This window comes from Thermobia domestica, chromosome 12 (assembly GCF_964235325.1).
Source record: "Thermobia domestica chromosome 12, izTheDome1.hap1.1, whole genome shotgun sequence".
NCBI lineage: Eukaryota > Metazoa > Arthropoda > Insecta > Zygentoma > Lepismatidae > Thermobia > Thermobia domestica.
Window position 1 is genome coordinate 8,963,491 of NC_137465.1, and position 26,027 is coordinate 8,989,517.

A 26,027-nucleotide genomic window follows, 5' to 3' on the forward strand; every position below is an offset into this window, starting at 1 on the left:
ATTGTATGGGTCAGATACATGGACATTACCGAAAAATGATGAGATACGACTGGAAGCCTTCGAAATGTGGGTGTGGAGAAGAATAGAGAGAATTAGTTGGGTCGAGCGGAAAACGAATGAGAAGGGTTATAAATGGTGGACAATTTTATATATTATTGAGAAGGAGGAAGAGAAACTGGATGGGGCATTGTTTAAGAAGGAACTGAATTATGAGAGACGTGCTAGAGGGTATGGTGGCAGGAAAGAAAGGGAGGGGGTGAAAGAGACTACAATTGATGGACGATACCCAAACAGAAAAATCGTACGTGAAGACGAAAAAGTGAGCGGAAGACCATGGAGCATGGAAGCTTCTCAGTTGCAACAAGTGACCTGCCAATAATGGTAGAATATCTATGATGATGATGATGATGATGATGATGATGATTAACTTCAAATATTGGGTTCATTTTCTAAATTAAAATCGGATAAATTTTACATAAGTTATGTTGGAACAGACAAACTGACAGACGGAGAGTCACAGAAATAACGATGAGTAGGATGATAGAAATTCACTTCCATTAAATACTGCATTTTGTACATAAAGCAAAGAAAAACGAACAAAAAAATATTGTATCTTGTAAAGTTTTGGGAATTCCAAAAACAACAATTATTTTACTATGGTAATGTTCCTTAATATGTTACCACAATGCTTCTCTTGTCAATTGGGAGATATTTTACTGGTAATTTCATGGAGAAAGAATTTCAATGGTGCGTAGATGTGAAAACACAGCACTTATGATATCGTTTTATAACATTTTATAACGTTTTCCATCATTTAGGCTTTAAAAGGAGACACGGTGGCTCAGTGATCGAGCGCTTACCTCTGGTGCATGAGGTTCTTGTTTCGATTCCCGGCCAAGTAAGTGTCCGTGAGTTTTCTCAAGTTATTCCCGTTGTCTCCTACTTTCTTATTCCATCAGTTCTTCCATAATCATCAGCTTTAATCATCGTCTCCTTTAGCCTAACAGGCATAATCGTAGACCGTTAAACTGAAAGCTTTCATTTCATTTAATCTTAAGGAACGAAGGAGAAATCCGGAATTAGGATTGCAAATTGAGAGTTTTTAATTAGTTCCTCCAGATTGTAAAGCAAGAATACTGTAGGAACAACGGTAAATAAAAATAACATTACTGGAATCGAAGCTTCAATCTTTGGATTTAAATTTCGAGTTTTCCGTTAATGCATAGTATCAATGTTATTATTCAGCATTAAAAGTAAGTTTTCAACATACAGCTTAACCTGTGTTCAAATCATACGTTTAATTTAGAGCTTGTCTTTTAGTTCCTGACTTAAAGTATCTTGCCTATACGTTACACTTAGAAAAATCCGTTATAAACACAGCGCTATATTATATAAACATACGGGATCCATATGTTTACTACAAAAATCAGTAAGGAGCATGTGTTATCCATATGCTACATACGTAGATGTTACATCATGCCACGCGCAGGATGTCTGACATCTAACAGTCTTCCGTATATTACATACGTCAACTATATGCTATACATATACGTCCATCAGTATGTAGAGATCCTGACCGCCTGTACAGTTCTTTCTTTCGTATGGAAAGTACGTTTATTCGGAACACTTATATGGAAATTACGTTTTTAGTTACGCGTTTGCTGAATAATGTTAAATAGAGTTGTACGCTAAATCCAAAAGCTACATGATTTACGCATGTAACCTACGTTTTTAAGTATGCCACATACATTTTTTTCTCAATGTAAGTATGAAATGTACACTATCAATGTATATTGTCTTATTCAGTTAGAAATATCAATTGAAGTCAATGGACTTTCTACTCGGTGACATTATTATAAAATATTATATCATTTACAACTTCTTTGAGTACAGACTTTTTAAAAGCTATTAAATTTACAAATAAAAACCATAATTTTTGTTTTTTGAAAGATAATAATTTTATGCCCTTGAAAGTATTAACGATGCTTAAATTTGTTCCCATAATCTCAACATCAACAACAGTGTTCACATGAAAACCAATAATTTCTCAATAACAATGTTATTTCTCTTGCAGCATACTTAGTAAATAGGCATGCTTAGTGTATTTTTTCTAGGATTACCAGATTTTGAAAAGAAAACGTGGAAGACTTTTCCTTTTTAGCGATACGTGATATTCAAAATGTACACATAACAAACAAACATGATTTTACATAGTAGATTAGAGTAATTTTAAATGGAAACCAGAGCGTTCATCCCTGGTGGGTAGGTTCCTGGTTCGATCCACGCTCACGCCAAGAGTTGAGAAAAAGACTCATAAAATGCTTCATATCGAGTATCCTATTGTATGGGTCAAAAATATGGACATTACGCAAAAATGATTAAAACAAACTGGAAGGTTTGGAAATGTGAGTATAGGGAAGAATGGAGAGATTTCGTTGGGTCGAGTGGAAAACGAATGAATAGGTCTTAGAAACGGCGGGGATGAAAAGAATAATTTTAGATATTATTAAGAAGAGGAAGAGTAACTGCTTGGGATATTGGCTAAGAAGAAAATGTATCATGAGGGACGTGCTAGAGAGTATGGTAGCAGGAAAGAGAGGAAGGGAGCAAAAGAGACTAGAATTGATGGATGATATCAAAACAGAGAAATCGTACGTGGAGACGAAGAGGTTAGCGGAAGACCATGGAGCATGGAAGCTTCTCAGTTGCGCCAAGTGACCTGCCAATAATGGCAGAATACCTATGACAAGATCAGTTTAATAGTGTTCAGGACTATTATTTCTTGGATTTATTAAAAAACTGGAAGAAATTGTATTACGAGAAAAATAAGAATTGATTGAGTTGATTTTCAGTTTTACGTTCCTTTTCAGCAGCGAGGCTATATGACACGAGGACCTACTGATTAACGTGGAATCGAACCCGAGCCTCCCACGCCAAGGAAAATAAGAAATCATAATGTAAAACGTGCCAGAAAAGCTAACATGTAAATCTGACAATCCTAGCGTTCTTGCTTTTGGCATGGGAGATCCAGCTTTAATCATGGTAGTAGTGTCTGTGGCTCAAAACCCATGTTGAGGGCCGCGGTGGCTCAGTAGTAGAGCGTTCACCTCTGGTGCATGGGGTTCTTGGTTCGATCGCAGCTCGAGCCAAGCAAACTTTATGGTGGACAAAAGCCCTGTGCGTAGTTTTTATCGGAGCTCTCCTGTTTCCTCCCATTTTCTTCATTGCACCATTTCATCATTTCTCATCATCACCCTCTCTTTTATCCTAGCCGGCATAACCGTCGGACCTAAAATTTAAAGCTTTCATCTCATTTCGAAACCCATGTTAAATGCATTTACCGTAATTAAAAATAATTGTTCGTGGATGATATGCTATATAACGTTTTATGTACTTTTTATGTATAATAAGGTTACTTAAAAATGTAATGTATTGTGGTGCTTACTTGCGTATAAAATTAATAAGAAGTATGTACCTAGATATATAGTTGAGAAAAAACTATTTAAAAAAAGGAAAAACAAGCTTTGGTTTAAATAAAGAGGATCGTTAGTTAGTTCCATAGAAGATTACTTTTCCCAACACGTAAAGTTAACAAGCAATTAACTAATGAACTGGGACTTGGAATGTAATGAAAGCAGAGAAATAATGAGAAAGGAAGAAACATTTTGGTGCAAGGCCTGGCAGTATTGGTTTGTGGCTGTTGTTTGTAGCACCAAGTACCGTGTCAAGTGAGAAATCAGTCTTTCGTCTATCGATCGGCCGTGACCTGTTTTTCTTTCACACAACAGTTTCTGTTTGTTGCCCTCCTTGTCATTCTTACTTAGAAACAACCCTAACACAACTTCTATTCATTCACAATTCCTTGACGGCTGACATCTAAAAGAAATTAACCTAACTAATTCTTCAGCCTTTTCCCACTTCTTCAATGAAGAAACTTAATATACGAGTAATATTAAACTTTTCAAAGAAATAATTAAAAATGTTATATTTTGTGATTGAAACGCGATTCAGTGAGTTTTAATTATAACTGATAATATAATTTTCCTGTGCTTTCAAGGGAGGAGGGGTTGAGAGATCACGAGTACACAGTATTATTTGATAGTCACGACCAGAGGCAAATTCTCTTTCGTTAATGTTATTCCTAATGAAATGAGAGGTTAATATTGTTTCTTATGAGCAACTTGAAGTGAAAGAAAATAACGTATTACGTCTGAATATTTTTTTGTTGTATAATACACTATATTTGGAATCTTCTTTTGTCACCTGTGGCCCCACGTAGAATAGTCGTAAACACTCTATCCTTCGGTGCGAGCTGTCTCGAGTTCGATTCCCGGTGGGAATACTCGGTCGAAAGAGTGTAAAAAGTTTTTTTCCGGCTAGCCATCCGGAATGAGGTTTCCCTGGGTTTTAGTCATTTACATCAGGCAAATGCCGACCTAACTTATGGGTCCCAGGCCGCTTCCTTCCTTCCCCAATCCTTTCTTCCTTTCCTTTCCCCGGATAGTGTGCTCGCCGAGGGACGTCATAGCTCAAACGTGACTGGCTAAGTGGTCATCAGCCCAGAAATCTAAAAAGATAATAAACTCCTAAAATTCTCTTGTCACCAGGTTATAGCAATCAGTATCGAATCAATTGCTTAAAAGAAAATCAATAAAGCAGTGTTTAAAATTATTTTATTAAAAAAATATAGTATTACTTTTTAAACTTACTAAAGGATCATATCGGACGTTCAGAGCACAAGGCATTCAAGTCCAAATTGTGAGAGAAAAAGAGACATGAAGTTTGTAAGTACACGCTCTGTTTAAAAACATGGTAAAGTGAACACGATTTTTTAACATTATAAAAAATATTTACAATACCTGGACATAAATTTTTTAAGCATTGAAAGGGGTTTCAAGTAGAAATTTTCCATGAGAAATATATCAGAAACGACCAAAATCGGACTTGCATCTCTTGTGCAGTGAACGCCCCATATTATGGTGTTATTTGAAATGAAGCGAATTGTTCATTTACACTAGGACCAAGCTCATCTAAAGTTTTGAGTAATCCGAACCGAACGTAGGTAAATGAAGAGCATAGTACGATTGTCCTTCAGTATTCCAAGAACAGATGCCATTTCCGTACTTAACTCGCTTCTTTTCAGCATATTAATTCTGAGTATTACACTATTCTTAAGATTCATACCCTGATGGTTATGCAACTTAAATGAACACACTTGTTTCCTGTATATTAATTCTGGGGCAGCGGTGGCTCAGTGATAGAGCGTTCACCTCTGGTGCATGGGGTCCTTAGTTCGATCCCAGATCGCGCCAAGTGAACTTTGTGGTAGACAAACACTGTGTGCGTATGTTTTCTCCAGATTCTTCCGTTTCCTCCCACTTTCTTCATTCTACCATTTCCTTCATTTTTCATCATCACCATCTCTTTTAGCCTAGCCAGCATAAGCATGGGAAATAAAACTGCATATTAATTCTGGGTATTACACTATTCTTAAGGTTCACACCCTGGTGGTTATGCAACCCAACGCAGATCAAAGTGAAATGGGTTGCATATACGTTTAGTTATCTATAGCTTTTAGACGTGAAAAGTGAACACTTCCGGTCCTGGGTTTAAATGAGAAGTTCAGAGCACAAAGGAATCAACTCTATCTATCTAATTGTGACTAAAAGAGACAGATACATGGGAGAGTTTCACTGTTTTTGTTAAACACTATAAGAATAATTTACAATAGCTGGGCATGCATCTTTTATGTTCTGAAAGAAGCTTGAGATAGATATTTTGAGTATTAAATGTATTCAAAATGACCAGAAAATGGACATCATTTCCTTGTGCTCTGAACGCACTCTCTAGTTATCCAAATTCTAGTTCTTTGTCAGTTTAGTGCATGTTTTAAAAGATTCATATCAGGTAGATAGAAAAGAAAGTAAGCATGTGAAATACAAGACATATAAAAATTTTAAACATTATATATATTTTTAAAGATGAGTGCAGCATTTATTGGTATCGTTGGGTAGAATTCCTACAGTATTATTTTAAACAATTGCTCTTTCACTTATTTTTTTTTTTTTTGCAACATAAAACCTAATGTGAGAAAACGTTATTATTTTTATCATTAGGTCAAATGGCTATAATGTTCGCTATTCGTTCTTCCTCCATTTGTATTCCTTCACATATTACTGCAGAAAGAAAAAAAGCGACCTTAGCACCAGATATTCATCTACGTATATTCCTCAGCAAAGTATCGCAATACAATAAAACTGACAACTGTTTTTTAAAACATAATTTAGAATTTATTATTAATTAAATAACCAGGGGGCACGCTGGCTGAGTGGTAAAGCGCTTAACTTTGGTGCGTGGAGTCCCTGTTTGATCTCTGGCTAATAAGTTTGTGGTGTACAACATCATGTTCATGAGTTTCCTGTTTACTCCCCTATTCTCATTCCACCAATTCTTCAATAATTATTCCCTCGCCTTAATCATCGTCTCCCTTAGCCTAAAGGGCATAACCCTGGAACGTTAAACTGAAAGATTTCACTTCATTTTTAAATACCTGAGTTTTATTATGAACAGGAGAATCATCCTATAACTCGAATACGATTATGTAACATTTGGTATGAATATGTATACTGTAACATAATGTACTATTTACATAATTTTATGTGCCTCCTAAGATGTCATCATATAGTCTCGGGCATACGAGTACTCCAGGGTGAATGCTATTGCTCCGTTCCACCTCACAACTAAATCGAAAACTTTTATAATGCTTGCTATGAAGTAACCAATAAAATTTTCTGAAAGCTCATATATATATCGTCATATGAGAACCACAGGAACGTAACTCCAAAAATCGGATTTTCGTTTTTCTTTATATATCTATATACTTTTGAAAGGCTCACTTGCTGACAAATCGACGTAACTCTATCTCTTCTAATTACCGTTAAAAGGCAGTAATGTATCTCTAATTTACGAACTGATCTTAGAGCCAGAGGAGCGTAACAACATCCAATACGTTCTTCTGTCCCGAAACAAGTCATTCAATTTTCAGGACCAAAGAGACATATTTTGGCTCATACGTTTCTCTGACTCGAAAACTCAGATGAATTTTCAAAAATACGTTTTAGTGAGTAACACTGCTTTAAGCTGGGGTAAGTAATGTTTATACTGAAAGCAAAATATTGTTTCGTTATTTTAAAAACAAGTAAATAAAATATTAAATAATTATTACATAAGCAAAATGAAATGTCGTTTCACTTTTTACTCCCTAGCAAAATGGGCAAATTACATTTTTGTCAAATAGTAGTCCGCGACAATGGAAGTTATTTTTAGATAGCATTTTGTTGCCGACTTTTAATTTTTTAGTAGTTTTTTTTTTTTTTAGTTCTTTAGGAAGAATAACAAAAACAAGAGAGTAGCGATTACTCTCTGGTTGCTGACTAGCACATTGTCCCGCACAGTTCCTTTATGGATTGCAAAACGATTTCGACGGCAAGAAGAGTTCATCAAATTGTATAACACCGAGAAAACGGGAGAATAAAACTTTGAGTCGCTACAGAAAGCAAATAAGACCTTTTGAGTTCGTGTTCGAGTAATAATTATGTGCCTATTGCTGATCCGGAATCGTTACCATCAACAACAGAATTGAGTAACGCCAGAAAAAAAAAACGGGTGAAGAAAACACTGAATCTAATGATATAATAAACGAAGATCTTTTGAGTTCATGTTCAAGTGATATTTAGGTACCTAGTGCTGGTCCGGAATCTTTATCATCAGATGTATCATGTTCCCATGAACATGAGGAATGAAAAAAAAATTAAATACTCACGTAAATTTTGAGATGTTTCATCTCTGAACACATTATTAAAACTAAACCAAAAACAAATAAATAAGAAGCGATCCAAGTGTAAAATTAAAAAGAAAACAACTCGCTTGACCTTGTTGTAAAAAAAAAAAACTAGTACGCAAATGAAATTTCCAATGAAAGTGAAAAATATGTTACATAAACACTTTCAAGATAACTATTTTAAAGAAAAAGGAAAACATATTTTCCTTTATTTCAAAAAACAAGTGCAAACATGTGGTTTTTCTTAAATCCAAAATAGTATAAAAACTGGCAATTTCGAGCAATTATCATTATTCAATAACCAACGTTCGGTCTTCGTTCATTCAGCCATGGATCGTTTAATCGTCATCGCTCAACCTTCAGCACTCAACGAACAACCTTCTCTAGACCATCAAAATGCTAAATTCAGTGGCGTGTTCCAGTCAGCGATCAAGGGAGGACTAAATAAACTGTAAGTATGTTTAATGCATATTGTTATTGCATGACTAACCTGTGAAATGAGAGCACTTATACAAATAAATCCAGGAGAGACCTCAAGGACTGTCTCCTTATTAATTTAAACTCCGTACCTCTGTACTACCCATATCCTGTTGTAATTCTCCATCATACTGCCTATACTTACTGTTTCTTTAAACTTATTATGGTGTTAGTTAAAAATATATCTTGACATATTCAATAAATATATTCTTATAAAGATGCTATCTTGCTTCTTATATGATAACTCATCTTCAATTGCATTTTAATTTTATATACGTGACAATTAAGCAACTTTTAGCAACACATTAGATGACAGCCCTAGACCCAATAGGAAATGAAGGGCAACTAATTCAAAGGAGACAATACTAGGAGAAACAGGTAAGAGAGATTACGAAACTAGGTTAACCATAATTTCATTTGCTTGATTCTGCTGTCAAGCTCCCTTGTTTGAAATTCCGATATTTTTTTAAAATATAGGCTTACCGGTTTTACAATTTTACGCAAAATTGTCGACACTATAAAATTTACCCTAATTCTGAATTTGGGCGTCCGCAAAAGCCTTGAATCCTTGAATGAAGCCTTGAATGACTTTCTCGGTACGTGTCTGACTGCTGTCATTAAAAACGTGTTACAAAAATGATTCTCCTACTGATATTCTTGAAGACTGTTTCGTCTAAAAGTAGTGGAGAAGGCTGTAAATACAGTGCGTGGCTGTATCAAGTGCTTCTATGCGTGAAAGGAAACAGGAAAGCTCATGCAACAAAATCCAGAACACGGCTTCTAGTTTGAAGCATTCTATTGCCAAAACAACGACTCGGAGAATTGTAGCGACAATCGATCCGAATGAAGTCAGCAATGATTGCAATTATTCCAGTCATTCTTTATCTCTGAATAGAAGACATTTCCTGGATTTTTTTATACGTAAAATCACCTCTCACACACACTCTCTTCATACCATGAATAAGGAATAGAATAGATTAGAAATAGTAATCAGTTGAATACTTAAATTGGTTTTATTAAGCCTAGGGTATATAGAAACTACTGATAATCCTATCTTCTGAGTCTTATAATTCATTTGCTTATTTTGTTAAAACTTTAACTTATTTGCCTCGTAGTTTGGAAGTTGGTGTTAATTAAGTATACTTGAAGTACCGAAGGGAGATTGGATCATGTCCTAATACCCATTGGAATTAGTTAAGTAAGTAGATTCATCGTGGTACCAGGTGATTGAAGTTTGATTGAATTTTTACAAAGTTTTAAGAAGCAACTCACACACAATAAGATTTCTTCAAGGGAAATGCATTTTCTTTAGGGAAAACATATGCTTTTGAAATGTTTCCCAAAATTAATTTTATCGAAATGCAGAAATATTTTTCGAAATTATCTAGTGTTATTCTAGTAGGAGGTTAGTATGTTTATCTAATAACTAGACCTCGGATTGATATGCACTAAAAACCGGCAAAATATGCATGCAAATATGCGCTAAAAATCACGAAAATATGCACTGAAAATATGCAATATGCACTAAAAATTGTAAATATGCACCTATCAAAAGCTTAAGTTAAATGAGGGATTTTATTACTTTAGAGAAAAAAGTTGTATTACTTGAACTTCATATACCTGATGCATTCATGCTATAATACAAAACTATGTAGTTTTCGGTGTTTTCTCGCAAAAAAACCTGCATTTATCAGTCAAAACATTACTGTACATCGAAAATGTTCCTTCCGTGTCACGTATCATTAAGAGACAGTATTTCAAAGAAGCAATGCTACTTGCCAATAAATCTGAAATTCGTGCATCGTTGTTCCCAGGAACACTTTATTTACATTAGACAAGAGTTTTATGCCAGGATTTTTCGCGTCTATTGATTGTGCGTTTCGAAGAAATGCTTGTCCGACTGGTCTTGTTGGCGTCTGCTTCGTTATTGAGTCAAACAACTCAAATGCACCACAAAGTTCTACTCATCACTCTTTTAATCTCGTTATGGTCTTTGAAATTGAACTGGAATGGGTGTTGATAAACGCAAGGTCGCTTTTAATGCGCCAAATATCTGTCAATAAAGAATAAATATACTCAGAGAAGTAAATAAACATTTCTGGTATAAACATACGCTAAAACTTGCCTAACGAAATTGAACAGGACTCGCAAAAATTTAGGTTAAAGGTTTCAAAGTTAACAAAGATAGATCTATGAAAAAAGGTGCAATGGACATAGTGAGATTAAATAAAATGTTGTACATAGGCGTACCGTATTCAATTACAGTATATATATACGGTATATGCTACACGTAAAACTTACAGTGAACAAAAAAAACTACATACGGTTTTACAGGTCAGGATAAAAAGTAGATGCTATGCCCTTTTCAGCGCTCCTCCCTGTACTTTTGGCTCCCTTTGGATCTATTGTATATATTACGCTCCTTATTCCATGTCTCTAGACCAGCTAGAGAACGAATTATTGATATCTGGAATTTACTATGGAAATTGGACTTCGTTCAAAACGTCGCACGGTATCTAGGGCCTTATGTGGTGGTTGTGTGTAATGTAACAAGAAAACGAAGACCGTTACAGACAACGTTGTTCATATACCTAACCTCTTACAGAATGTATAATTATTTTTTGAACGCTGCATTAGGGAACTTGAAAATTTCCGTTAAAAAGTATATTTTAACACCCGTTGTTTGCAACACAGGTTTCGCCTAATCAACAGAATTTAACTATTATATATTTTTATTACCTTTAAATTCATTGGACCGTGAAATATTTCCGTTTAAAATAAATTTCCGTTTAATACGGGGCCTGTTGAAGGCAGTTTTTACTGTATTGAAAGCCTGTATTCAAAAACCTTATGTTCTTCTTTAAAAGAAAATAAATCCACTTGAAATTACTTCTTGTATCCAATTATGTGTAAATCCTAGAATATTTTCTTCATTGTTCGTTTGAAACAGTAATACTTTATAATGTATAATGTTGACACTTTAAATGGAACAAAGTGATTTGAGCGAGACTTGGAGCATGAATGAGAAGAAGGTTAAGTTACCGAAAACATAATAGAAGGCTTCATAGGAAAGTTACGTTTCGAGAGACCGAGGTGCGTATCAAAGCAACACAAGCTTATATTTAAATATTCTCATAAACTCCTTAAAAGAAAACTTGGGAACTTATCTCCTTATCCCAGAGAGTAACTGCTGTGACAACTTTTAGATTTTGTAAAGCAATTTAGAGCTTATTTTGAAAAGGGTTGTTCATTTCCTCCCGAAATACAAGACATTCTTGAACGGTTTCTTTGGGATGAACTCTCTCGAATATGAAAAAAAGGACAGATCTGGGTTGTTTCACGTATAAACTCCTTACCAGACTTGAAACTGATACGAGAATATAAGAAGGCCAAAAAATTTAGCACTGCTGAAGTTTGAACTTTTGCTGTCGAACGAAATAGAAATATCCTCTTTTGAAAACAAGTTTACTTTGAAAGTATTACTTGTTTAGCATACACTTTACAAAATATATTTTCTTTTTGAATTCTTAACGTCTTTCAACTTCAATCCATTGTTTCAGAATATTACTTCTAGAAGATTTTTTTGAGAAATGCGATTTTTTGGGAAATGCCCATTTAGTTGTAATGCGACATCTTTGTCCATTTTTTGTCCATTTTTGTCCACCCAAGAAAAAATGTATCATTCAAATTAACAAAGAAGGACCATTTCTAAATTTCGGCCACTTCCATCACCTACAGTGCGACATCGTCAAATTCGAATTTTAACTAGCTCAGAATTTTGTCCAATTTTTGTTCATTTTTGTCCACCCAAGAAAAAATTTGTACAATTTAAATAAACGAGGAGAGCCATTTCAAAATTTTGGCCACTTCGATCACTTGTTGTGCGACATCTTCAAATTCAAATTTTAACTATTAAATAGCTCAGAATTTGGCCCACTTTTGTCCAATCAAGTAAAACTTTTACTCCATTCAAATAAACGAAGGAGGACCATTTCAAAATTTGACCACCTCGATTACCTGTAGTGCATCTTTAAATTCGAATTTTAACAAGCTTAAAATTTTGTTCAATTTTTGTGCATTCCTGTACTACCAACAAAACTTATTACGCCATTAAAATAAACGAGTGAGGATCATTTTAAAAATTGACCACTTCGATTACAAGTAGTGTGACATCATCAAAGTCGAATTTTAATTACCTCAGAATTTTGTCCAATTTTTTGCCCATTTTTGTCCACCCAAGAAAAAAATTGTGACATTCAAATTAACAAAGGAGGGCCATTTCAATATTTTGGCCATTTCGATCTCCAGTAGTGTGGCATCTTTAAATTCGAATTCTAATTAGCTTAGAATTTTCTCTATTTTTGTAGATTTTTGTACAACCAAGATAGTTGAAATTCGAATTTGAAAATGTCTCACTACGGGTGATCCAAGTGGCCAAATCTCTAAAAGAACGTCTCTGGTTTATATTATTAGTACAGAATTTATTCTTGGTGGTACAAAATGTTAAAAAATTCGACACAATTCTGAGCTAATTAAAATTCGAATTTGAAGATGTTGCACTACAGGTGATCGAAGTGGCCGAACTTTTGAAATGGTCCTCCCTAGCTTATTTGAATAGTACACATTTTTTCTTGGGTGGACAAAATTGAACAAAATTCTGAGCAAGTTAAAATTTGAATTTGAAGATGTCGCACTACAGGTGATCGAAGTGACCGGAATTTTGGAATAGTCCTTCTTTGTTAATTTGAATGGTACAAATTTTTTTCTTGGCTGGACAAAAATGGACAAAAATTTTACAAAATTCTGAGCTAGTTAAAATTCCAAATTTAAAGATGTCGCACTACAACTAAATGGACCCAGATTTTTCTTTTGGTATTCTTATACTACCACAGGACCACACAATTTCAAATACACACACACACGACAGTAGCAACTTTAATTTTCGAGATGGCGGACGTGGAAATTTTGTTGTAGGTGATTTGACACCGTTATTTATATCTTCTTCCCGAAAGGTGACAGTCATGCATCATTACCGGGAGGATTATTCACTCACCCCTTTCTTATATTCCTTTCACATGACCTTGGAAGATATTCTAAACCGACAACAATGAACCATTTAAAGATCTTAAGTCTATATTAGAAACTTGAAATTACATTTATGAGAAAAGTTGTTGGACGTCAAAAATTATAAATTTGGTCGTTTCTTTAAATATGCATTTATATGCAGTATCGACATAAACATGCACTAACCTCTGAAATATGCAAATATATGCACTATAAAACTCTGCTCTTTTACTCCAAAACACCTGAAACGAATTTTTGGTTAAAGAGCATATCGATATCACATCAGGAAAAAAATATGCAAATATGCAAAAATCCGAAGTCTACTAATAACTAATGAGTTATTTTCTTTATCTATTCTTAGTTATCGCTATGTCTACTATGTCTACTATTATCGTTATGTCTTAGTTATTGCTATGTCTAGCAATGAACATTCTGAATTGAACTCTGGAAAAATTCGTATCACTTTTAAAACATTGGTGAGAATTCTACGAATTTATTGACGAATACTTTAGTTTCGTATGCTGATCTGAAACATCATCTACCTATTAAATGGATAACTGAGTTTAGTGGTCCGGGGTCAGCCACCTTTGAAATAGAATTGAGTAACAAAAACTACAATGCTTCGCATTTTAACTGCTTTCCATTATAATAATGGCTGAAGCTTGTGTTTATTATATGGAGCGTTCAGAGCACAAGGCAATCAAGTCAGAGAGTTGTGAGGAAAATAGGCATACAATTTATATTGTAAGTTTACATGGCAATTTTAAGTTTGTACGGTATGCTTAAATATATGGAAAATTTTACAGTTTTTTCTTTGTGGCCTACTTTACCTTGAGTTTTGAAACATTAAAATTTCATCGTATTTTTCACTTAAAAGTACCTGTAATTCAACAAGGAAATAATTATATATGACAATTAAATTTAAATTAATCGTAATTTGGCCCATGACAAACACTTTACCATTTTATATCGTAAAGGTCAGATCCACCGTTATTGTAACAGAGCGGTGCTTAAACGATTGGCCGTAGAAATTCAAACTCCGATTATTATAGTCCAGTCAAATTAGACAAAAAAAAAAAAAAAAAAGAACGAAACCAAGACAAAAATAAGCTAAAATTTTGCACATACCTTTGGGAAAGCATATATAACAATACTAAAAGTCCTTAAATATCCGGTGACGGGTTTGGGCGCCATATTGGAAAATGGCCACCAAAAAGTGCTTTTTCAAGGTAATAACTGATTCTCACTTTAATAGCTATAACTCACGTTGTATTTGTACTATTGTTGCTATTTTTACTTCATTTGAATAACAAAGAACTGTACTTACATACCAGGTATTATACTTACCAGTTTACTTCCCATGCGGGAAGTAAGGGAGGAATTTGCTTTTAAAAATCCCCAAAATTTCCCTTCTTCCAATTAGTTTTCCTATGTATTAGCCCAGAAAAAAATTATAACAAGCTGAAATTTTGCACATACCTTTGAGAAGGTGTATATAACAATATACTAAAAGTTCTTGAATATCTGTTGACGGGTTTGACCGACATATTGGAAAATGACCGCTAAATAGTGGTTTTTAAAGGTAATAACGGCTTTTCACTTTAATAGCTACAACTCACGTTGTATGTGCACTATTGATGTTCATTCGAATAAAAAAGTAGTACGCTTACAGACACTTATCAGTCTACTACACACACGAAGAAAGTAATGGAGATGTTTTTTTTTTTTAATCCCAAACTTTCCCTTCTTCTGATTACTTTTTCTTAATCAGTTGACAATCTCGACCTCTGAGGGTAGTAATTAAAGTTACATTAAATACACCATAATACACATAATATAACATCCAAGTTTCATTGAAATTATAGTGATAGAATCGGAATAACAAATAAAACTTCGTTGAGTACTTCTTCTTGACTACGCATAGAGCGAATAAAGCGCTCTGTCAAGCTACATTCCCCAACTATTATGTTTACTTCTTCAACGTTAGTTGTCACATCTCAAGAGAAGTTCCTTGCGAATCTGAAGGACAACTCTCGATTTAATGAAATACTTTCTAAGCATCTCATGGCTGCTGGCACCAGTGTTCTTCAAGCCTCAGGAGATGGAGATACACAGATTGTGTGTACAGTAATAAAACTCTCTCTCAAACAACCACATCCAGTATCAATTATTGGGGAAGATATTGACCTGCTTGTACTTTTGGCCTCATTAGCAAGTGAGGAAATATAAAAATAACCAAGAAAGTTATATCGCTTTCTGTGTTCAATTGGCCCTCACACCGTGAGTTGAATGCGAATGAAGATAAGGTGAAGATCAGTTGTTGGTGTAGGTATATCCAACATATTACCTGGTTGTGGCAGTTCTGTTACATCTTGAACTTGTGTAAGAACAGAGTGAACATTGGACCTCCACAGAGCGTCATAAGGGCGGTATGCTGTACGAGTTGAAACTGGGGTCAAACGCTGCTGCAGCAGGGCGGAAGATATGCCAGGCTTTTCGTGAGGGTGTCGTGACTACTTAGACAGTGCAACGGTGGTTTAACAAGTTTAAGGATGGTGACGAAACATTCGAAGACGCACCACGTTCCGAAAGACCAACACATGTACAAAATGAAGATCTTCAGACAGCAGTTGAGGCGAACAGTGGTTACACATGTGAGGAACTGGGACTACAATTCAGTGGGAGTCGAGAAGTCATTCGGCAGCTCCGCCATCAACTTGGTATGCACTACAAGTTGAGTCGATGGGTCCCACATGACTTTACTCCGGGCCAGAAGTCAACGCGAGCACACCTGTGTATTTTTGCTGTCTCGTCTGAGGAAGGAGCTACTTTTGGACAGGGTGTTGACATGTGATGAGAAGTGGGTCATGTACGAAGCTCTACGGTGCCGTCATCATTGGTTAGCATTCCATGAACCGGTTCCAAATCAGTCGTAACCAGCACTGCACCAGAATAAGATCCTCCTGTGTGTTCGGTAGATTACTCGCGGCATCGTGTATCGGAAACTGCTACCAGTTGATCAGAGTATCAATGCAACTGTGTACTGTCAGCAGTTGAGCCGTGTTCAAGAAAAACTCAAAACTCTGGAGGCAGTACTTATGAATCGCAAAGTGGTCTTCCTGTTACAGGACAACGCTAAGCTCCACGTGGCTAGGATGACCCGGGACACCATTCTACGCCTTGGATGGGAAACACTATTGCATCCGGTATACTCCGCAGACATTTCGCCGTTCGATTATCGCCTGTTCCACTCCTTGGACAATCGCCTTAGGGGACGTCAGTTCAAATCCCTAGTAGAGGTGCAAAATGCACTTGATAGCTTCTTCACTCGACGGTCCACCAAATTCTACCGCGATGGAATCCATGGCCTTCCAGAACGATGGCAAAAGGTCATAGATGCTGATGGGACTATTTTTGATCCAGATATGTCTTAGATGACATATCAATGTTCGAAGGTGGTGTGTGAAGAAGCGACATAACTTTCTTGGTTATCTTTATAGATGTTCATTCATTGAACCTGACATGAGAAAAGTCCCTTCTAAAGTCTTCAGTTCAAGAAAATTACAAGAAAATTTTGTAAACATGAAGACATTAACATTAAGATTTTGTTAACATTTTTATATGCTGTCACAGGTGCGATACATCATCAGCTCCTTACCGCCAAGGAAAGTAAAAGGCATGTCACTTGCTAAAGAAACGCAAAGACCTACAAAAAGAAATCGACATTTTCAAAGATGAGAATGCGATCTCTAAATCTGTCACTGTTTCTAGTGAATTGTTTCTTCTTATTTTGCACTGTGCTGAAAGGACAGTGTTTATTCATGAAAGTTATTGCGAAATATCCCATCACAAGTGAAATTCAGTTGGAAGCTTTGCCACCTACCAGTGCAGCAGTCCATTAGCACTTATTTCAGGTTTACCATCAGGTACAATTCTGGAAGGGCAACAAGCTACCCCCTACTTCCTGGGGATCGCAGAGTATTGAAAAGCGTTTCGAACCAATCATGACAGTGAAAACTCCAGCTTTGGACTCTCTATTTTAACTTATATATTGTAGCTATAAGATGGAATGTGAACGCGTATTTAAGTGCAGAAAAATAGTACCTCGTTGCATGTATATTGTAATGGCAGTGGTTGCAGTAATTTCTATTATGAAAAATCAAACCCGATGAAAATACGAACGTGGGCGCTATTGAAACGTAATAATCGTTATTGAGAATCAAGACTGCATTTAGAAACATTGTGTACTGAAAAAGGTACTATGTTCTTAACGAATTCTACAAGTATGATTGCCTTTCATTTGGGCATGAAAACATTGCAAAAGTCTCTTAATTGAAACTATTGTAGACTGTGCACGTTATCAGATTTTTTTTTTTTTTAAACGGATTTTGAGGGCCATTTTCCAGTACGGCGGCCAAACCTGTCACCGGATTTTTTAGGACTTTTTGTATGTTGTTATATACACCTTCCCAAAGATATGTGCAAAATTTCAGCTTCTTATGATTTTTTCCGGGTTAATGTACACTCATGTCCAAAATAATTGTCGTATATCTATAACTGTCTTCTTGTAAGAATATAATTTTATAATGACTTTGCAGGGTACTTTTAACACTGATACTATGTGTACAATCAGAAAATGTATCCTTGTAGTAAATTTCATAGGAAAAGAATTATAAATACGAAAATTAGAATAAGTAAAACAAAATGTTGCTAAATGGACAAGGAAGTTTTATTTTCGTTTTATTGTTCTTATTTACTGCTCTTTTGACATATATACACACACACTAACATTATAAGAAATACCGGGCGAATTCATTATCAATTTATATTCCTACAACAACATATTTATAGACATGCAACAATAATATTAGACATGAGTGAACATATTGACTGGACTGTTAGTGATAATTTCACAGGCTTGTTTTATTAGAAGAGTTACTTCTTTAGTCAGTGAAGAAGAGGGCGTGGATCATGAGTCAGAATTGATGACGATGGGTTCGGCGAGTGATGGGTCAGTATGTATCATGGTGGGTGTTGGGTCAGAGTGGGTTATGATGGGTCAAAGTGGGACAAGTGGGTCATGAGTCAAAATGAGTGGTGGGCCAGTGAGTCGTGGGTCAAGTTTTCCTTGGCCCACGACATCCCTGCGACGCGTGCATCGCTGTGATAGTGATGATCATGGTGACAGTGATTAAATGTTATTTTAGTGTTTAGTGGTGCTATTTTAACATTTAGATGTCGATGTTTAGTGTTTCTAGTTAGAGCTCGTAATAAGAAAACTAAAGGCTACTATAATTTGCTAAGCGTAAAAGGAAAGTATATCATTACAATATTATGTAGCACGGAACTGAATTACTATTTTGGTAAGCTATCCTGTCATTTGTGTAGTATTGAAACCCATTTTGTAATGCCTTGATTACTATTCAATAGTATTTTTAGCATCTTATTATCTTTCTAATTTTTTTCTTTTAAAATCACTTATTTTCCTCTCTCCTGTAAACCTATGAAAATGTTCCTCTGGTTCTCATGCGACGACACCTTTTGTACAAGCCCTATCGACCTCGATCAAACTTGCTATATAGAAAAGGTTTGGGCCTTGGATGTTTTTTATCGTTTCACTTTGATGGTGCAACTTAGGGGAAGGGGAGGGATGAAATATTTAAATTCAGCGAAAATGAAAGTGACTACATTTGTGACTTAATAACTCTTGAACCCTCTGATCGATCTTCATCAAATTTTTAACATGGACGAGTTTCAGGCCTGGGATAGTTCCTATCATTTCACTTTAACGATGCAACTTAGGGCAGGGGAAGGGGGAAATATAAAAATGATTATAAATGACCGACATTAATTTCGAATCCATAGCTTTTGGAGTCGCTGAGGCGAACAGTGACACTTCCGATGCCATTTAAATCCAAATTCAACCACGAAATTTTGAGAAGGAGGACAGGAGATATATAAAAATGATCGAAAATGACCGATAGTAGTGTCGAATTCATAGTTTTGAAGGTCGTTGAGACGAACAGTGACACTTCCGATGCAGTTTAAATCCAAATTCAGCCTCGGAACTCGGGGAGGAGGAGATATATAATAATGATCAAACTGACCGATACTAGGGTCGAATTCATAGTTTTCAGGATCGCTGAGACGAACAGTGATTTCCGATGCCAGTTAAATCCAAATTCAGTTCTCATTAATACTCCTAAGGGGAGGATGGTGTTATGTAAAAATAACACTAGTTAACAAAGGCTTTGTTACATAAAAGGAAATACCTGTTCTTGAAGGAACTTTTTGCGCTGAATTCGAATATGCACTCGGTTTTTCTCCATCACGTACGATTTTCCCGTAACAGAGGGATTCGGGAAAATCCCTCAAAAATTTCCCTTTTCGTTTATTTTACACCCCAAGATCTTGTCCACTTGCATATACTAACATAGAAATTATACCTAAGTATACTTTGATTCATATTTAACAAACCCTCCAAGTTTCGTAATAATCGCTTTATTCTTTCTAGAGAAATAAATATGTTTGTATGTATACTGTGTGTACTGTTTATTGCAACTTATAGTAATGCTTTCAGATGTCTTAAGTTGAGGTAAAACGTTTTGCTTTATTACCACAAACACATATATAAAATATAATACAATATAATTTACAAGTGTGACAATTTACAATAAACAATAATACAAATGTACCAAAAGGTCATGAAAAGACAATCAAAACTATCACAATATATGAAACTTCCATTGGGTTACAAAAACGTACACTACTTCCTTCTTTTGTAAGAAATGTTGCATTCTCTAACAAGACCCCAACAATAGTCCCCCATCATTGAAGGATCCCATCGTCCCTGGTACCTTTTCTTCATTGCCATTATATCTTGGTGGAATCTTTCCCCCTGTTCGTCGCTGAGAGCACCTAGGTTAGCAGGAAAGAGGCTGAGGTGGGAGTGCAAAAAGTGGATTTTTAAAGACATCCTACAACCCAACTCTTTGTATTTCTGTATCATGTCCTGTACGATTTCTGTGTAACTCTCAGCTTTGTTATTGCCCAGAAAGTTGCGCACAACACACTTAAATGCTGTCCAGGCAGCTAGCTCAGCACTGTTTAACTTGCTGTCAAAGCTATCATCAAGCATTAATTTCCTAATTTGGGGACCAATAAACACTCCCGCTGAAATCTTAGCATCACTCAGGTTAGGGAACTTATCTCGCAAATACTTGAAACCTTCACCAGATGTGTCCATGGCTTTGACAAAGTTTTTCATAAGTCCTAACTTGATATGAAGTGGCGGTAATAATATCTTATTAGGATCTACCAAAGGAGCGTATTTGACGTTGCATTCTCCAGGTACGTAATTCACTCTAGGTTCCCATTCCTTCACTTCATAATGTTTGTCATCAGCTCGGCTATCCCATAAACATAAAAAACATTGGTACTTCGTGTAACCGCACTGCAGTCCTAATAAAATACCAACTACCTTGAGATCACAACATATTTGCCAACAATGGTCCTTGTAATTTATAAGATTTAGCAAAGTTGACATGGTGTCATAGGATTCCTTAATCTTCACTGAGTGCGCAAGTGGTATAGAAGGTTTTTTATTTCCATTATGTAAAAGGACAGCTTTAAGGCTGACCTTTGACGCGTCGATAAATAACCTCCATTCTTCTGGAACGTAAGGAATTCCTAGCTCCGCCATCAACCCATTTATATCCGTACATACGCACACATTATCTTGCATTGAGAAATAGCTTGAAAATTGAACATGGCTTTTCCTGTACACTGATATGTTCGTTTCTGCATCCAATAAGTTCCACTGCTGGAGCCTTGATCCCAAAAGTTCCGCCTCTTGTTTTGTCAGGTGCAAATCACGGACTAGGTCATTAAGTTCACATTGCCGGATGAAATGTGGCTCGCGAACACAGTCAGGGATGAACGTTGGATCCTTGGATGTACATGTTGATGTCGATGGTTCATCAAGGTCATGATCATCATCAGAGTCTTTTGGCCATATCTCTTCCCAGTTGGTAGGGGGCTCGGGAAGTGGAAGTTCTTTTGCATTATGTTACATTTGATAACAAATATTGATAACCATTTCATGAACAAAACGAAAAAAACTTGGAGAATTGTTTGAAAAAAATATACGTTGGAAGTACATTCTATTTTTATACACGTTTCTAATTTACAGAGAGCAATACAAGTGTTTTGTTGACTATTGTAAATATTCATTTTTATGTCTGTGTTTGTAGTAATAAAGCAAATCGTTTTTACCCCAACTCAGGAGATCTGAAAGCATTACTATCAGGTGCAATAAACAGTGCACACAGTATACATACAAATATATTTATTTCTCTAGAAAGAACAAAGCGATTTTTACGAAACTTTTAGGGTTTATTAAATATAAATCAAGGTATACTTAGATATAATTTCTATGTTACTATATGTAAGGGGACAGGAGCTAGGGGAATAAAATATCTGAAAAAGGAAAAATTTTGAGGGAATTTCCCGAAAATCCCTCGGTTACGGGAAAACTGTACGTGATGGAGAGAAACCGAGTGCATATTCGAATTCAGCGCAAAAAGTTCCTTTAAGATCAGGTGATTTTTCTCATGTAACAAACAAAAAGTTTAAATTTGTTAACTAGTGTAATTTGAAATAACTGATATTAGTGTCGAATTCATAGTTTTGGGGGTTTTGAAGTTGATTGGTGAAAGTTTTGGTGCCCTTTATGTCCAAAATGAAACGTATTATCCCCGTGCGAAAAACGAACATTATGTTACTATCTTTCTAAACAAAGAGCTGAAAGCTTCAGGAGATAATAAATGTGGTTGCAGGGTTTCCTCGGGGTCTCTTACTACAAGTCTGTGCTGGTACGATATACTATTAGTGTTCACTAAGGTGCATAGTATGTGACTTCATTCCTTTTCCGGTACTTTCCTCTAGAATTGCACGAATACTTAAATAATACATATTATGTAGAAAGAAAATTCAGGCAGTCAAAGAAACATCTGAATAGGAGAAAAAATCAGACAAAACAATACGAATCAAAATCCACAGACATTTTTTATTTAATAAAACAAGATTGCAAGAAAAGAAAATACCAGCGGAGACATATCACGCATGTGATGCATGTAATTTACTTTTTTTTGTCAAGAAATAAAATTTTGCTTTTTTGTAAATCACATCAAGCACGAAACCAGTAGTATATATTTCTATATATATATATATATATATATATATATATATATATATATATATATATATATATATAGAGAGAGAGAGAGAGAGAGAGAGAGAGAGAGAGAGGGAGAGAGAGTTGATTTATAACTGACTATAGCTAGAGATATTGGAGATAAAAAAAGCTATTTTCTTTGGAGACTTATATGTATGATCTAACTGATTCCTGGAATGACCAAAACAGAAATATTTTCCCACAAATAAATATTCTGAATTCTTTGTTTTCATGCAAGAAAAACGTTGTGTCTCAATTATGAAACTGGGTGTTCAGAAAGAATTTGACAAAAATTCTGTGTTGAGAAATACTAGAGCAATAGTTACTATAGAGAAAGTGCAAGACATTTTAATTTATCTATTCATTTCTTCTAACAGTAAATAGTATTGGCTGTTATTAAGACAGTCCAGAAAAAAGCCAGCAATGTATCTATAAATGAAACAGAAAGTGATGTTTGGGATCACATTAAGAGTAAATGGCTGAACTGTTTGAAATAAATTTTATAGTTATATCCTTTAGTAGGGGAAAGGGCACGGATGGTTAATGAAAGTGGACGATTATGAAATTAAGTTTTTGAGCTCTCCCAGCGGGAATTCAACCTAGGACCATATGAACTAAAGGCAGATGTGCTGACCATTAGGCGAGAGGAGCACACTGGGTTCTAGAGATAAGATAAGGATAAGAAATAAAATTTCTGCATTTTGTTTAGGCTTATCTTTAGAGTAAATCAAATGTTATGATAGCTCAGTGGTAGAGCATTCATCTCAGATGCTAGTGATCCTTGATTTGACCTACGATCAATTGAGTATTTGATGCAGAACATCTTATTCGTTGCCCGATAGCAGAACATGCCGCGATCTTCGATGTGATAGCAGAAAATTTGCCGCGCCTGTGCAGAAAAATTACCAGAGGATTAAAAAAAAATAGCCGACAGAAAAGTATAGAAAAATGTCTCCTATGTATAGATGTGTTAAATAGACGGACTACTCGCATAAATATAATTTGAACTGTTTTTTACGTCGCGTAAAGCGTATTTTTAAGAATCACAAGTGTTTCTCCTGCAGAAAATTGTTGTAGAATTCCTACAGAAAACTTTTGACTTACAAAAGCTCATCGCAGAAAGACAAAGAAAGTTCTGCCATCGGGGTTCGTGGATTCTCTCGATGGCAAAAGTAAAATTCACGTCACTGTTAGGTATATTTACTGTTATGGATATGTATGTCAGTAGTAGAAATATTTAGGTAATGTACGTTAAGTTATCAGACGCATCAGAGGTAATCACTCTAGCATTGAGCCACCATACCCCCTTTATCGGATCTAAATTATTTTAAAATTAATGCATGTCTAGCACATAGCTCTGTCTTTAAGGGAAGCGGTAAGGGAGACGGTAAAGATGATGAAATTGAATGAACGAAATGGCAGAATGAGGATTATGGAAGAAAACTGGAATCTCTACTCTGAGTTCATGTTCTACGTATGATAAATGGATTTGAACTTTTCAAAGATAGCAGAATGTCTTTTTTTTTTTTACACATATATGGGCGCTAGAATTTTGGTTTTCATCAGAGGGCTTGTGTTGGAGAATATTTTGTGTCAGGAATTTTTCGATGTTTTTCAATTTCCTCCTAAATTCTCATATCAGGGGCTATCCAGAGGTAAAAGTTAGGAGGAACGCGGGGGACGTCCTTTCGCTACTTCCTCAAAAATATCCATCGCGTCCCTCTACTTTCTAAAAAGTTACAATGGGCAAAGATAGGCACGGGGGACGGCATGACGTCATTCGTCCCCTACCTTTTCAGATATACTTTTACCCCTTGGGTCATGGGTGACATTTATTTCTTATAACCTTGCCCCTGCGAAAGTATGGTAGCACAATTTTAAAGAGATCACTTTCGGTGCTAGAATTCTCTGGATCTCCTCTATTTAGCTTCAGGGAAAATAAATTGGCTTACCTATATCTGAGTTCATGCTCTATCTCATAGATGTTCATTTTACTCCAGCCTCACTCACTCTCGCCCTCGCAGTGGCAATTGGCCCTCGCCCTCGTCAAGGGAATTGTCCATCGCCCTCGCTCACCCTCGCCCTCTCGAAGGGAGTTGTCCATCGCTCTCGCAGTGAAAGTTGATCTTCGCCCTCGTTCACCCTCGCCCTCGCAAGGATGGTTGTCCATCGCCCTCGCTCGCCCTTGCCCTCGTACTGGAAACTTCTCCTCGCCCTCGCCCTCATAATGTGAGTTGTCCCTCGCCCTCGAGCTGGAAAATTGTCCTTGCCAGACACGTCCTTGCCAAGGAAGTTATCCATGGCCCTTGCTCTTCCTCGCCCTCATATCATTGAGGGCGAGGTTATTGGAGGATGAGGAAGCCCTAGCGAGAATCAGATCCTCAATTTTCCAGCCTATTTGCTGAATTATTTTCTAAACATACGTCCTAACAAAGAAACATACCATCGTATAACTTATTTCAGATCACTTAAAATGGAACAAATCATTTACCACTCCACGCTTAATATTACGACGAATATGTTCAGATGAAATTTGAATAGAGTTTCCTTTACATCTTTCGGTGGAAACTAGTGCTGCCCATGAGACGAGACGAGACGAGAAATAAGGTTTATCATATCGTCTCGTAAATTTTATAAATGTCTCGACTCGTCTCAATTTTCGGAACCTTCTTTATTATCTCAATTATCAACGATTCACTTCTCTTCTCGTTCTGTAAATTTACGTACAAAATGTATTCCCTTATCTAGAAGTTCTCAGAATCCTTCTGCATCACGAGAGGTGTAAAAAGGGTGTATCTAACAACACTTAAACCTTATTTATTATTGGAATATATTGTGTAGTGATTTGAGTATCTTTAAACGTACATAAATACTCTTCATCGTGATCGTACAATCACTTTTATCAATTTACAGGTTTTACGTACGGACCGTTTAGCACTAAAATAGTGTTTGAGACCTAAGATTTAGGTGAACTAGTGTTACTCACGAGTCTCAAAAAAATTCTCGTCTTGTCCCGTAGTGCAAATTATAAGAGTGATAAAAAGCGATGAGGTTTAAAAAGTGTTCTTTTCAACATGTTGTTTCTTATAGTTACTGACATATAATGATATACTTACATAAGATTTACGTAAAGGATTGAATTAGTTATTTGCACGAAATTAGTTTGGTGAATTTCGTTTACAATTCCAGCAATAACACCCCTTGTAATATGTGGTATATATTTCTAATGTTCAAAAATCTTTTACCCATTTTTTAATGTTACTTTTGTGTGTAGAAGTTTAGTTTCTATTTTCACTACGGTGAAGAGGAAGACGAATCTACTACATTCAAAGAAATCTCTGCGTCAGCACAGGACGAAGTGCTTTTGCCTCTTCCCCTAGCGACATAATATTGCGATAGCTTCAGATCATC